This window comes from Oratosquilla oratoria, chromosome 27 (genome assembly GCF_046742065.1).
Source record: "Oratosquilla oratoria isolate Oo_2021 chromosome 27, ASM4674206v1, whole genome shotgun sequence".
NCBI classification, from domain to species: Eukaryota; Metazoa; Arthropoda; class Malacostraca; order Stomatopoda; family Squillidae; genus Oratosquilla; species Oratosquilla oratoria.
The window spans coordinates 39,327,534-39,337,533 of NC_134803.1; the positions used below are offsets into that span (position 1 = coordinate 39,327,534).

Sequence of the window (10,000 nt, forward strand, 5' to 3'; positions counted from 1 at the left end):
TTCCCCTCTCCCCCCTCTCTCTCTCCACTTTCCCTAATCAGATATCTTCCTCCCGTTTTGCTAGTGATGGCCGTCGTGCACGCAGGGAATCGCGGGTCTACAAAACCGAGAGACACCATTGGCAAAAGCGATATTATCTAATGGTGATGTCATCGCATGGCGGGCGCCTCTGATTGGTCCGTTTGAATATCCCATCATGCATTAGGCGGTGGGGGGAGGGGAGGGGGGAAGGGGAAACGGTTCGATGAGCAGCAGGAGGTGGAAGGAGGGAAGAAGAGCACAAGGAAGGAAAGAATGAAAGAATGAAAGAAGGAAAAGAGGAAAGAAAGGTATCTCAAAGAAGGTAGGAAGGAAGGATAGGTGAAAAGGAAAAAGGAGGGAAGGAAGGAAGGAAGGAAGGAGGGAATGGAGGAAGGAAGGAAGAGGGGAAGGAAAGGGAGTGGAGGAAGGCAGGGGGAAAGGAAGAGGGTAGGAAGAGGGGGAAGGAAGAGAGAAGGTAGGGGGAAAGGAAGAGGGAAGGGAAGGGAGGAGGAAAGGGGTAAGAAGAAGGGGAGAGAAAGGAGGAGAATGGAGAGAGAAGGAGGAAGGAAAGGGAGAGAGAGAAAGAGATAGACACAGAAGGATTAAGGAGGAGAGAAAGGAAAACAGTGGAGAGTGAAGGAGGAAGGAGAGGGGGAGAGAAAGGAGGACAATGGAGAGAGAAGGAAGGAGGAGGAGAGGGAGAGGAATGGAAGGGAGAGGGAGAGAGGAAAAGAACGGAGAGGAAGATGGGAAGACCGGAAGGGAGAGGGAGAGGGAGAGGGAGAGGAAGAGGGAGAGGGAGGGGAAGAGGGAAAAAAAGAGGGAGAGGGAGAAGGAGATGGAGAGGGAGGGAGGGAGGGACAGTGAGAGGGAGGGAGGGAGGGAGAGGGAGAGGGAGAGGAAGAGGGAGAGGGAGGGAGAGGGAGAGGGAGGGAGGGAGAGGGAGGGAGGGGGAGGGAGGGAGAGGGAGAGGGAGAGAGAGGGAGAGAGAAATAGATAGAGATAGATAGATAGATAGATAGATAGAGAGAGAGAGAAAGAGAGGGGAGAGGGGGTCTTCGGCCGACAAACGCAGATTGAGGAAATCTCCGAGTGGGACAGAGGTCGTAATGGGATTACACGGGATTCAGTACGAGCCTCCAATCACACAGACCTTACGGTTCCTGCAAGGCCATCACCCCTTAATGTCAAGGCGAGCAGACGCCTTTGAATTAACGGGCAGAAAAACAAAAGGAGAACACTGAGGACGATCAAGAGAGATGAGGACAGTAGATGAGACGAGAACAGAGGAGAAGGAGGAGGGGTGAAGGAGGGAGAGGAGGAAGAGGAGGAGGAGTAAGAGGAGAAGAAGGAGGAGGAGTAGGAGGAGAAGGAGGAATAGGAGTAGAAGGAGGAGGAGGAGGAGAAGGAGGAGGAGGAGGAGGAGGAGGAGGAGGAGGAGGAGGAGGAGGAGGAGACTAGAAGAACTAAAAAATGTGGGGGGGGGTGGAGGACAACTGTGCTGGGGAGGAGAGGTGGGGGAGGTGAACGGGGAAGGTGGGGATGAGGCGGGGGTGAGGCGTTGGGGGTGAGGATGAGGACCTCGTACATGAGCTCACTTGATCTACCATTCACCACCCCCCAACACCCTCACCCCCACCCTAGTAGGTGTGCAGTGAAATTAGCAGCCCAAATCCATTAGTAGAATTTTTTCTTCGGTTTTTCTTGAAATAATGCCTCGTTGAGGAGAGGAGAGGAGACGAGAGGAGAGGAGAGGAGAGGAGAGGAGAGGAGAGAAGGGGATAGGAAAGGAGTAGAGAGGAGAGGAGAGGAGAGGAGAGGAGAGGAGAGGAGAGAAGAGGAGGGGAGAGGAGAGAGGAGAGAGGAGAGAGAAGAGGAGAGGAGAGGAGAGGAGAGAGGAGAAAGGAGAGGAGGAGAGGAGGAAAGAGGAGAGGAGAGGAGGAGAGAGGAGAGAGGAGAGGAGAGAGGAGAGGAGAGGAGAGGAGAGAGGAGAGGAGGAGAGGAGGAGAGGAGGAGAGAGGAGGAGAGAGGAGAGGAGGAGAGGAGAGGAGGAGAGAGGAGAGGAGGAGAGAGGAGAGGAGAGGGGGAGAGGAGAGGAGAGAGGAGATGAGAGGAGAGAGGAGAGGAGAAGAGAGGAGAGAGGGGAGGAGAGAGGAGAGGAGAGGAGTGAAAGAGCAGTAGCAGCCCCATCTGTTGGCAAACGAAGGCAAGGCGGAAATTCAACTTCTCATCGCCGCCCTAGGGGGAGGGGGGGGATCCCGTCGTCACTGCCCCCCTCCCCCTCTTCCCTTTGTCTACGGGGACAGTTTCGTCCTTCCCTCCCCCTCCCCCTCCCCCTCCTCCCACCCCTCTCTCTCTCTCTCTCTCTCTCTCTCTCTCTCTCTCTCTCTCTCTCTCTCTCTCTCTCTCTCTCTCTCTCTCTCTCTCTCTCTCTTCCCGCCTCTCTCTCTCCTTTATCCCACTCTCCTCTCTCCTTCTTCCCACCCACTCTCTCTCCCCTTCCCCTCCCCTCCTCATTCCACCTCTCTCTCTCTCTCTCTCTCTCTCTCTCTCTCTCTCTTCCCACCTCTCACCTTTCTATCTTCCCTCCTATCTCTCTCTCCCTTATCCCACCCTCCTCTCTCCCTCTTCCCACCCACTCTCTCTCTCCCCTCCCCCTATCCTGCACCCTTTTACTATCCCCTGTCCTATCTTCCTCCTAATCCCCCTTTCCCTTCCTCTTTCCTCCCCTCTCCCTCTACCTGGCCTTTTCTCCTTTCCTTTACCTTGTCTTTTCATTCCCCTTCCCTCTCCTCTTCCTCCCCCTCTTCTCCTCTCCTTTCTCTTGTCCTCCCCTTCCCTTTCATCCCCGCTCCCTCTACCTACTCTATTCCCCATTCCTCTCCCTTGTTCTCCCATTCCCCTCCCCCCTCCTTTCCTTTCTTTTGTCCTCTCCTTCCCCTCCTCTTCCTCTGCCTCCACCTACCCTCTTCCCTTTCCAATCCCCCTCCCCCTTCCCCTTTCCCTTCGCTCTCCTCTCCCTCTACCTGCCCTCTTTTCCTTTCCTTTACCTTATCCTCCCTTTCTCATTCCCCTTTCCATTTCCCCTCCCCTTCCCTTTCCCCTTTACTCTCTCCTTCCTCTTCCCTACCCGACAGTGACGACCTTTAAGGTGAATTAACTCGATGAACTCAGGATGAAATCCTTAAATTAGGTCACCTTGCTTACGGACCAATTAAAGAACAAATTTGCGACAATCCCTCTGTAAAAATTCCCCAAAACAAAATATAATAAAAATACATAATAAAAAAATACAAAAGCGAAAGATAAATAAATGAATAAATAAAAAAAGGAAGGATAAGAAAAAAGAAAATAAAAACGAAAAGAAAAAGAATTAGAAAAAGGGAATAAATGAAAAAAAAAAACCATATATAAAAAAGGTGGGAGATACAGTTATTGTGGTTCCTAAAAATACCTGACCGACCCAGTCTATAGCCTATGGGTCAGTGGGACCCCTTATGGGACCATAAAATGTCAAGAGACACTATAAAGACAACCGCTCCCCACCATACTTTGTCACCCAGTAGATTTCCTCCACGTTCCCTACAGAGAGATACTTTCTTTATTTATTTACTTCTTGTGACCTGAAAACCATCTAACCTTCTTGATAATGACTCACTCGGTTTGACTTTGTAGCGTGGAATTGAATGAACCATGCCCTTGGTCCAACTCGTTGGCGGCAGAGTTCGATCTGTGTCACCTCGACCTCCGCCTCAAGTAGCGACGCTCTAACCCGCTCGGCCAGCGAGCGTACACATCTTTCTTGAGTAGTGCCGGGTAGAATGGGGGTGGAGGGGCGATGGCCCGGGTAATCCAAACAGAGGGTGAGGGGCATCCAATCAGAGAGTGAAACAAGAGTGATTTTATTTGAGAAAAAGGCTTAATAAATTTGTTGATTTGTATCTTAATCTAATAAAGTGTCTATTTCATGTTTCATCTAAGCTTACATATTACAAACATCTCCCTTTCTCATAATATTTCTCAGTACTAAGTCTTAGGCTTGAATCTTTGGGGAATGCAATCACCAGACCTCTGCACGCTACTGTTCTTAAGCTTGACTAAATGTCCTCTAATTAAGTAATTTAATTCCCCCACCAACTATTTTTGTCATTCAGTAGATTTCCTCCTGATTATAATGTTCAAAGGACATTTATCTTTTCATCATTATTGACTCACACATTCCCGTAACATTCTTTACCAAATGCCCTCCGATGAAGAGATGGCGCAAATTAACAAATTCCATCCAACATTCTTTTTAGTACACCTTAACACCTTCCGTACCGGGTGGTAGCACTTTTAATTTTATTCTGGTTACCGTCAGAAGAGTATTTCCTTCATATTTGTGGCAGGACCTTGTAGGTAAGAAGGTAGTTCACTAGTGAACACAAGATGTAAGACTGTAGTGAGCGACAGCCTTCCGCAATAGGATTTGTTAAAGTCACCCCTTCACTTGTAGCAACACACACACAAATATATGTGCATTGTATATATATATATATATATATACAGTATATATAAATATATATATATACACATATTTATACAAATATATATTCTTATATATATATATATATATATATATATATATATATATATATATATATATATATATATATATATGTTATGTAGAAGATATTCCTTTTCAGTAATTGTTATGCATATTCTGCTTTAATAAATAATCCATAGTAATCACATATGCATTGTTATCTATTACCAAAGGCTTTGGCCACAATTATTGTACATATTAATGTTCCTACCATTTTCTCTTGCCGATTTCTGTATACGATTAAAACCAAATAAATTATTTTTAGTAGCAATGAAAGAAGAAAACCAAAAAAAATTATTTTCTTTACCAAACTAATGACCAGCTACCGCTGGTTGCAAGGCACCACTGCTGCATTCATTCCATGCAAATTCATGGATAGAATTCATGTTTTTACTTAAATTGTTTCGATTGATTTTCCTGCATCAAAACAAGGATTATATCCAAACCCTTTCGCTGCACAGTGGTGTCCCTCAATATATATATATATATATATATATATATATATATATATATATATATATATATATATATATATATATATATATATATTATATATACATATATATATACATATATATATATATATATGTGTGTGTGTGTGTGTGTGTGTGTGTGTGTGTGTGTGTGTGTGTGTGTGTTGTGTGTGTGTGTGTGTGTGTGTGTGTGTGTGTGTGTGTGTGTGTGTGTGTGTGTGTGTGTGTGTGTGTGTGTGTGTGTGTGTGTGTGTGTGTGTGTGTGTGTGTGTGTGTGTTTGCTTGTGTGTGATAAAAATCATCCGGTGGCAACTGTTATAACGGCACAAGGCACCATTCACGGTAAAACGGGTAAGTTAACATGTGTATGTGTGTATGTGTTAGTATGTGTGTGAATGTGTGTGTGTGTGTGTGTGTGTGTGTGTGTGTGTGTGTGTGTGTGTGTGTGTGTGTGTGTGTGTGTGTGTGTGTGTGTGTGTGTGTGTTGGGGTGAACTTGTACGGGGGCAAGTCAAAGTATACATCCATATTTTATTCATCCCACACACATGAAAAAAATAAATAAATGAATAAACAGATAAACGAATAAACAAACTGATTACTCAACAAATAAATAGATGAATAAATTAGTAATTAAATTTTTGTCCCATTTATAACATCTCAGTTCCTCGTGGGTGAAGGGTCATCCCTATTCCCCGCCACACTGCCCAAGTCTGAGGCAATGCAGCGAGACACAGCACCTCTACAGTAGTCCCCTACAACCGACGCTGGTTAACCTCCACCGCTTCATGTTATGTCGCCAGTTAGGACACCCGCTCAGCGTTCGCTTTTCTCCTGGAAGCACTTCAGCGTTGAAATCTCTCAAGAACATTAGTCCTTTGACATATGGAGGTGCCTTATTCTTGTTTGAGTGAATTCATTGGGGGCAAACACGAAACTAAAAAAGTCTGTTTCGACAGGAAAAGGATCGATGGACAACAAAGGATAAATCAATCATCCCCCCATCCATCCAACCACCCTCCCCTCCCACAACCACCTCCCGGGTTGAGGCACGCCTCCTCCTTCCCCCGACCCTCTGGGTTGGAGCAACTTCCCCCCGTGCTCTCTTGGCCCGATACCGAGCCTGGCCCCGAGGCCCCCGGGGGACCCCACAGGGTCAAAAGCTCAAAGGCTCCCCGAGAAATTGCATTTTTGCCTCGAATCCAATTTGCCGGGCCTTTTGCTTCCAAAAATTCGGCGTCATTTCGAGCTTCGTGTCTGACCCTTGTCATTAAACCCATCCCTGCAGGGTGGCTCCTGCGGGCTACACATCCCAGGGGGAACATCACCCACCCACCCACCTACCCTTCCCCTCACCCTCCTCTCCCCCAGGTATCTAAAGCCCCAGTCACACCAAGCTTACGACCTGTTTCCGGCCACCTTCGACGGAGGCATTTTTGTTTCTCTCATGGTTAGCGCCAGGTGGCCATTTCATATTCATCTTCATGACAGGGGAAGTTCATTCCAATTACATTGTCTTGAATTCTTTTTTATAAATGGAAGAACAGCACAAATCAACCTGGTTGCTGGTGGTCGGAAACAAGTCGTAAGCTTGGCTTGACTGGGCTCTTAACCCTTTAACCTCAGATAACATGTTGAAAAAAAGGACATACTTTGAAATAAAATAAAAAATAAAAAAAAAGGAAAAAAAATCTAGTATCTAATTGTTTATAGGAAGGGCTAGCATGAAGAATATGAAAGCACTTCAGTGTCTCTCATGACTACACATATGTATAGGTGTTTTATAAAGTACATTACCATATCCGGTTTTTCGTATCTACACAACAAACGGCTGGCATGAGTTGAACGAGTTAAGGGTTATAAGACATAGCCCAACTGTGCAAACCCCATCCATATTCTGTCGTTAGGCGACTCCCTCCGTGGGGCTCGCCTTAAATAGCAGAGATTACAGCCAAAGTGACCTGCTTTTTCAAACGTGGATATACGAGACAACAGCTGAAATTATGTTATACTGGCAAAAATGATGCTAAATATTTTGTTCCTACATTTAGTTTGTTATATTTTTGTATTAATATAGTATCATTTCTAGGGAAACTATGCTAAATCTAGCATTATTATGCTAAGTCTGGTCACCCTGATTAAGGCCTCTTTTGACCAATCCCATCCGTTCCGGGTGGTACTTTTTTTCGTATTTTGGCTTTCGCCAAACGATTTTATTCATATTCGGGGGGCTCTCTTGAAAGAATGAGGAGGTTCTAGCCCGTCTTCGAAAAAAAAAAAAAAAAAAAAAAAAAAAACATATTCACGTCATTTTACAAGTATTTTGTGGCGCTTGAGTTGAAGAAATTCCTCCCAGCTTGTTAAAATAGCTATCTACTTATCTATATACAAAGATCATCTTCCCTCTTATTAGGGGTGTAGCCAAGTCAAGGCACACATCCATTCCCAACCATCCTACTCCCATTCACCACCCTCTCCCCCCTCTCATCTTAGCTCCTCGTGGATGAAGGGTCATCCTTGTCTTCTTTCCCACTTCCCGGTTCAGAAGCAATGCAGCAAGACACAGCACTTTGCTTCTAACACTTTACTGAAAATCCTTCATGCGAGGAAAGTCATCTCTCCACTCCTCGTCTTCAAATCCCATCAACACCCTCACCTCCACCTAGAGGTGCAGCCCCGAGAGGCAGACACACGGTGAAACAAAAACCAGCAACAACAGCAATGATAATATCTCTCTCTCTCTCTCTCTATCTCACACACAAACACACAAACACATAGACACACACACACATACACATAGAAACATAGACACACACACACAGACACATACACACATAGACACACACACACATAGACACACCCACACACACACACTCACCCACCCACACACCCACACGCACCCACGCACGCACGTACACACACACACACACACACACACACACACACACACACACACACACACACACACACACACACACACACACACACACACACACACACAAACACACAACCACCACACACACACACACACACACACACACACACACACACACACACACACACACACACACAACCACCACACACACACACACACAAACAATGTGATGTGACGGAGAATCCGTACCCAGGCCCGCTGGGACCGCAAAGTACACAAGAAACTGACTTCCCCGGCGCCAACCCAGAGGCGGCCTTTCGGGCAAAAGCAAGCGACGTTGCCTGCCGCCGCTGCTGCATCCGCTCGTACGTGTTCGAGTGCATCAAAAAGAATCCCTTTTCGAGGCTCAACGTAAACAGAAAGGAGGCCGAGGTGGAGGGTCGAGGGTGGGGTGAGGCCGTGGCTGGGAGAGCTGTGAGCTCGAGGGAGAAAGGTGGAGTCAGAGAGAGGGGGCGTGTCGTTGGGAGGGGGCGTGTCCTAGGGATGGGCCTGCTGGAATGCGGAAGTATATGTGCACGAGGCTGGAAAGAGACGAACCTCTTCAGTTCCATGTGAGCTCTTTCCCGATATTCAACCTGACTGTCGCCAGGCAGTTTCCCTCATTCCAGAGGTACCCAACACCCTCTGGAACAGAGGAGGAGACTCAGCATTTGGAGTCGACCCTTGCGTACCGGAAGACACTTTTTCCTTTTTCTTCTGGTTGGCGCCAGAATGACCTATTCACCTCCGTGGTGCCTCGACTCTTGTGAAGAAGGTGAGGTGGAAGAGGAACCACTGCTTAAAGGGGATATGCCAGTCGACTTTTTCTCAGGTAGCAACGTGTGTACTCAATGTACCTGCTCTATATAATAGCTTTATACTATATATATATATATATATATATATATATATATATATATATATATATATATACTGTATATATATATATATATATATTATACATTACACATATACAAATACATGCATACGTGCGTGGTGTGTGTGTGTGTGTGTGTGTGTGTGTGTGTGTGTGTGTGTGTGTGTGTGTGTGTGTGTGTGTGTGTGTGTGTGTGTGTGTGTGTGTGTGTGTGTGTGTGTATTCACTCACTTGGTCTTTGGATCACGTGTTGTACTCGTGATCGACAGTTATTTCCCTCCCGGAAGAGAGCTCAGAGCTCGTAGGTCCGATCTATGGGTAATGCTATGACCTTTCACACACACACACCCCCAACTCCCCGCCCACGAGAGTCAGAGTAACGACCCGAAGCGCAGCAGTACCGAAATAATTTCGGCCCTGGGCAGGATTCGAACCAAGAGCTGCGGGCCACTTTCGTGGCAGCTCAGCGTTCTACCAACTGCGCCACCGAGTCGCATGTGTGTGTGTGTGTGTGTGTGTGTGTGTGTGTGTGTGTGTGTGTGTGTGTGTGTGTGTGTGTGTGTGTGTGTGTGTTCGTGCACGCGCACGAGAGAGAGCACAACATGAAGTCCGAGTTCTCATCCAGGAGAATCTTGGTTGTTGATCGCCAGTCCAGTACATAATCCAAAAGACCAAGGCGAATCACACAACATCCACGCACACGCACACGCACACGCACACACATACACAGGCATTATGATGATAATGAAGACGATGAAGACGGCGGTGTTTAAGATGATGATGATGATGACGACAACGACGACGACGACGATGATGATGATGATGATGATGATGATGATGATGATGATGATGATGATGATGATGACGATCATGACGATGATGCTGCTGCTTCACCAACAATAATACCAAAGTGTAAACATATTATGAACAAACGAAAAGAAAGAGGAAGGCAAAAGGGGGTAGTTCAGGATATTGGAAACTGCCTCACGGAATAATAAAAAAAAATCAAAACACCTCTAGATGGAGATCGGAAGTTTTCTAATTCTAGAGATAATCATCTTTTCGTTTTTTTTTTTTTTTTTTTTTTTTTTTTTTTTGAGCCACGTGTAAGAATTTTGAGTGGACAGACGG

General features: G+C 46.2%; 1 protein-coding gene across 7 annotated transcripts in view; it reads right to left on the reverse strand.

Moving 5' to 3' along the window:
- LOC143039982 (uncharacterized) overlaps positions 1-10,000 on the reverse strand; it is a 448,187-nt gene that overhangs the window by 84,851 nt on the left and 353,336 nt on the right. The gene's annotated exons all lie outside the window — the stretch shown is intronic.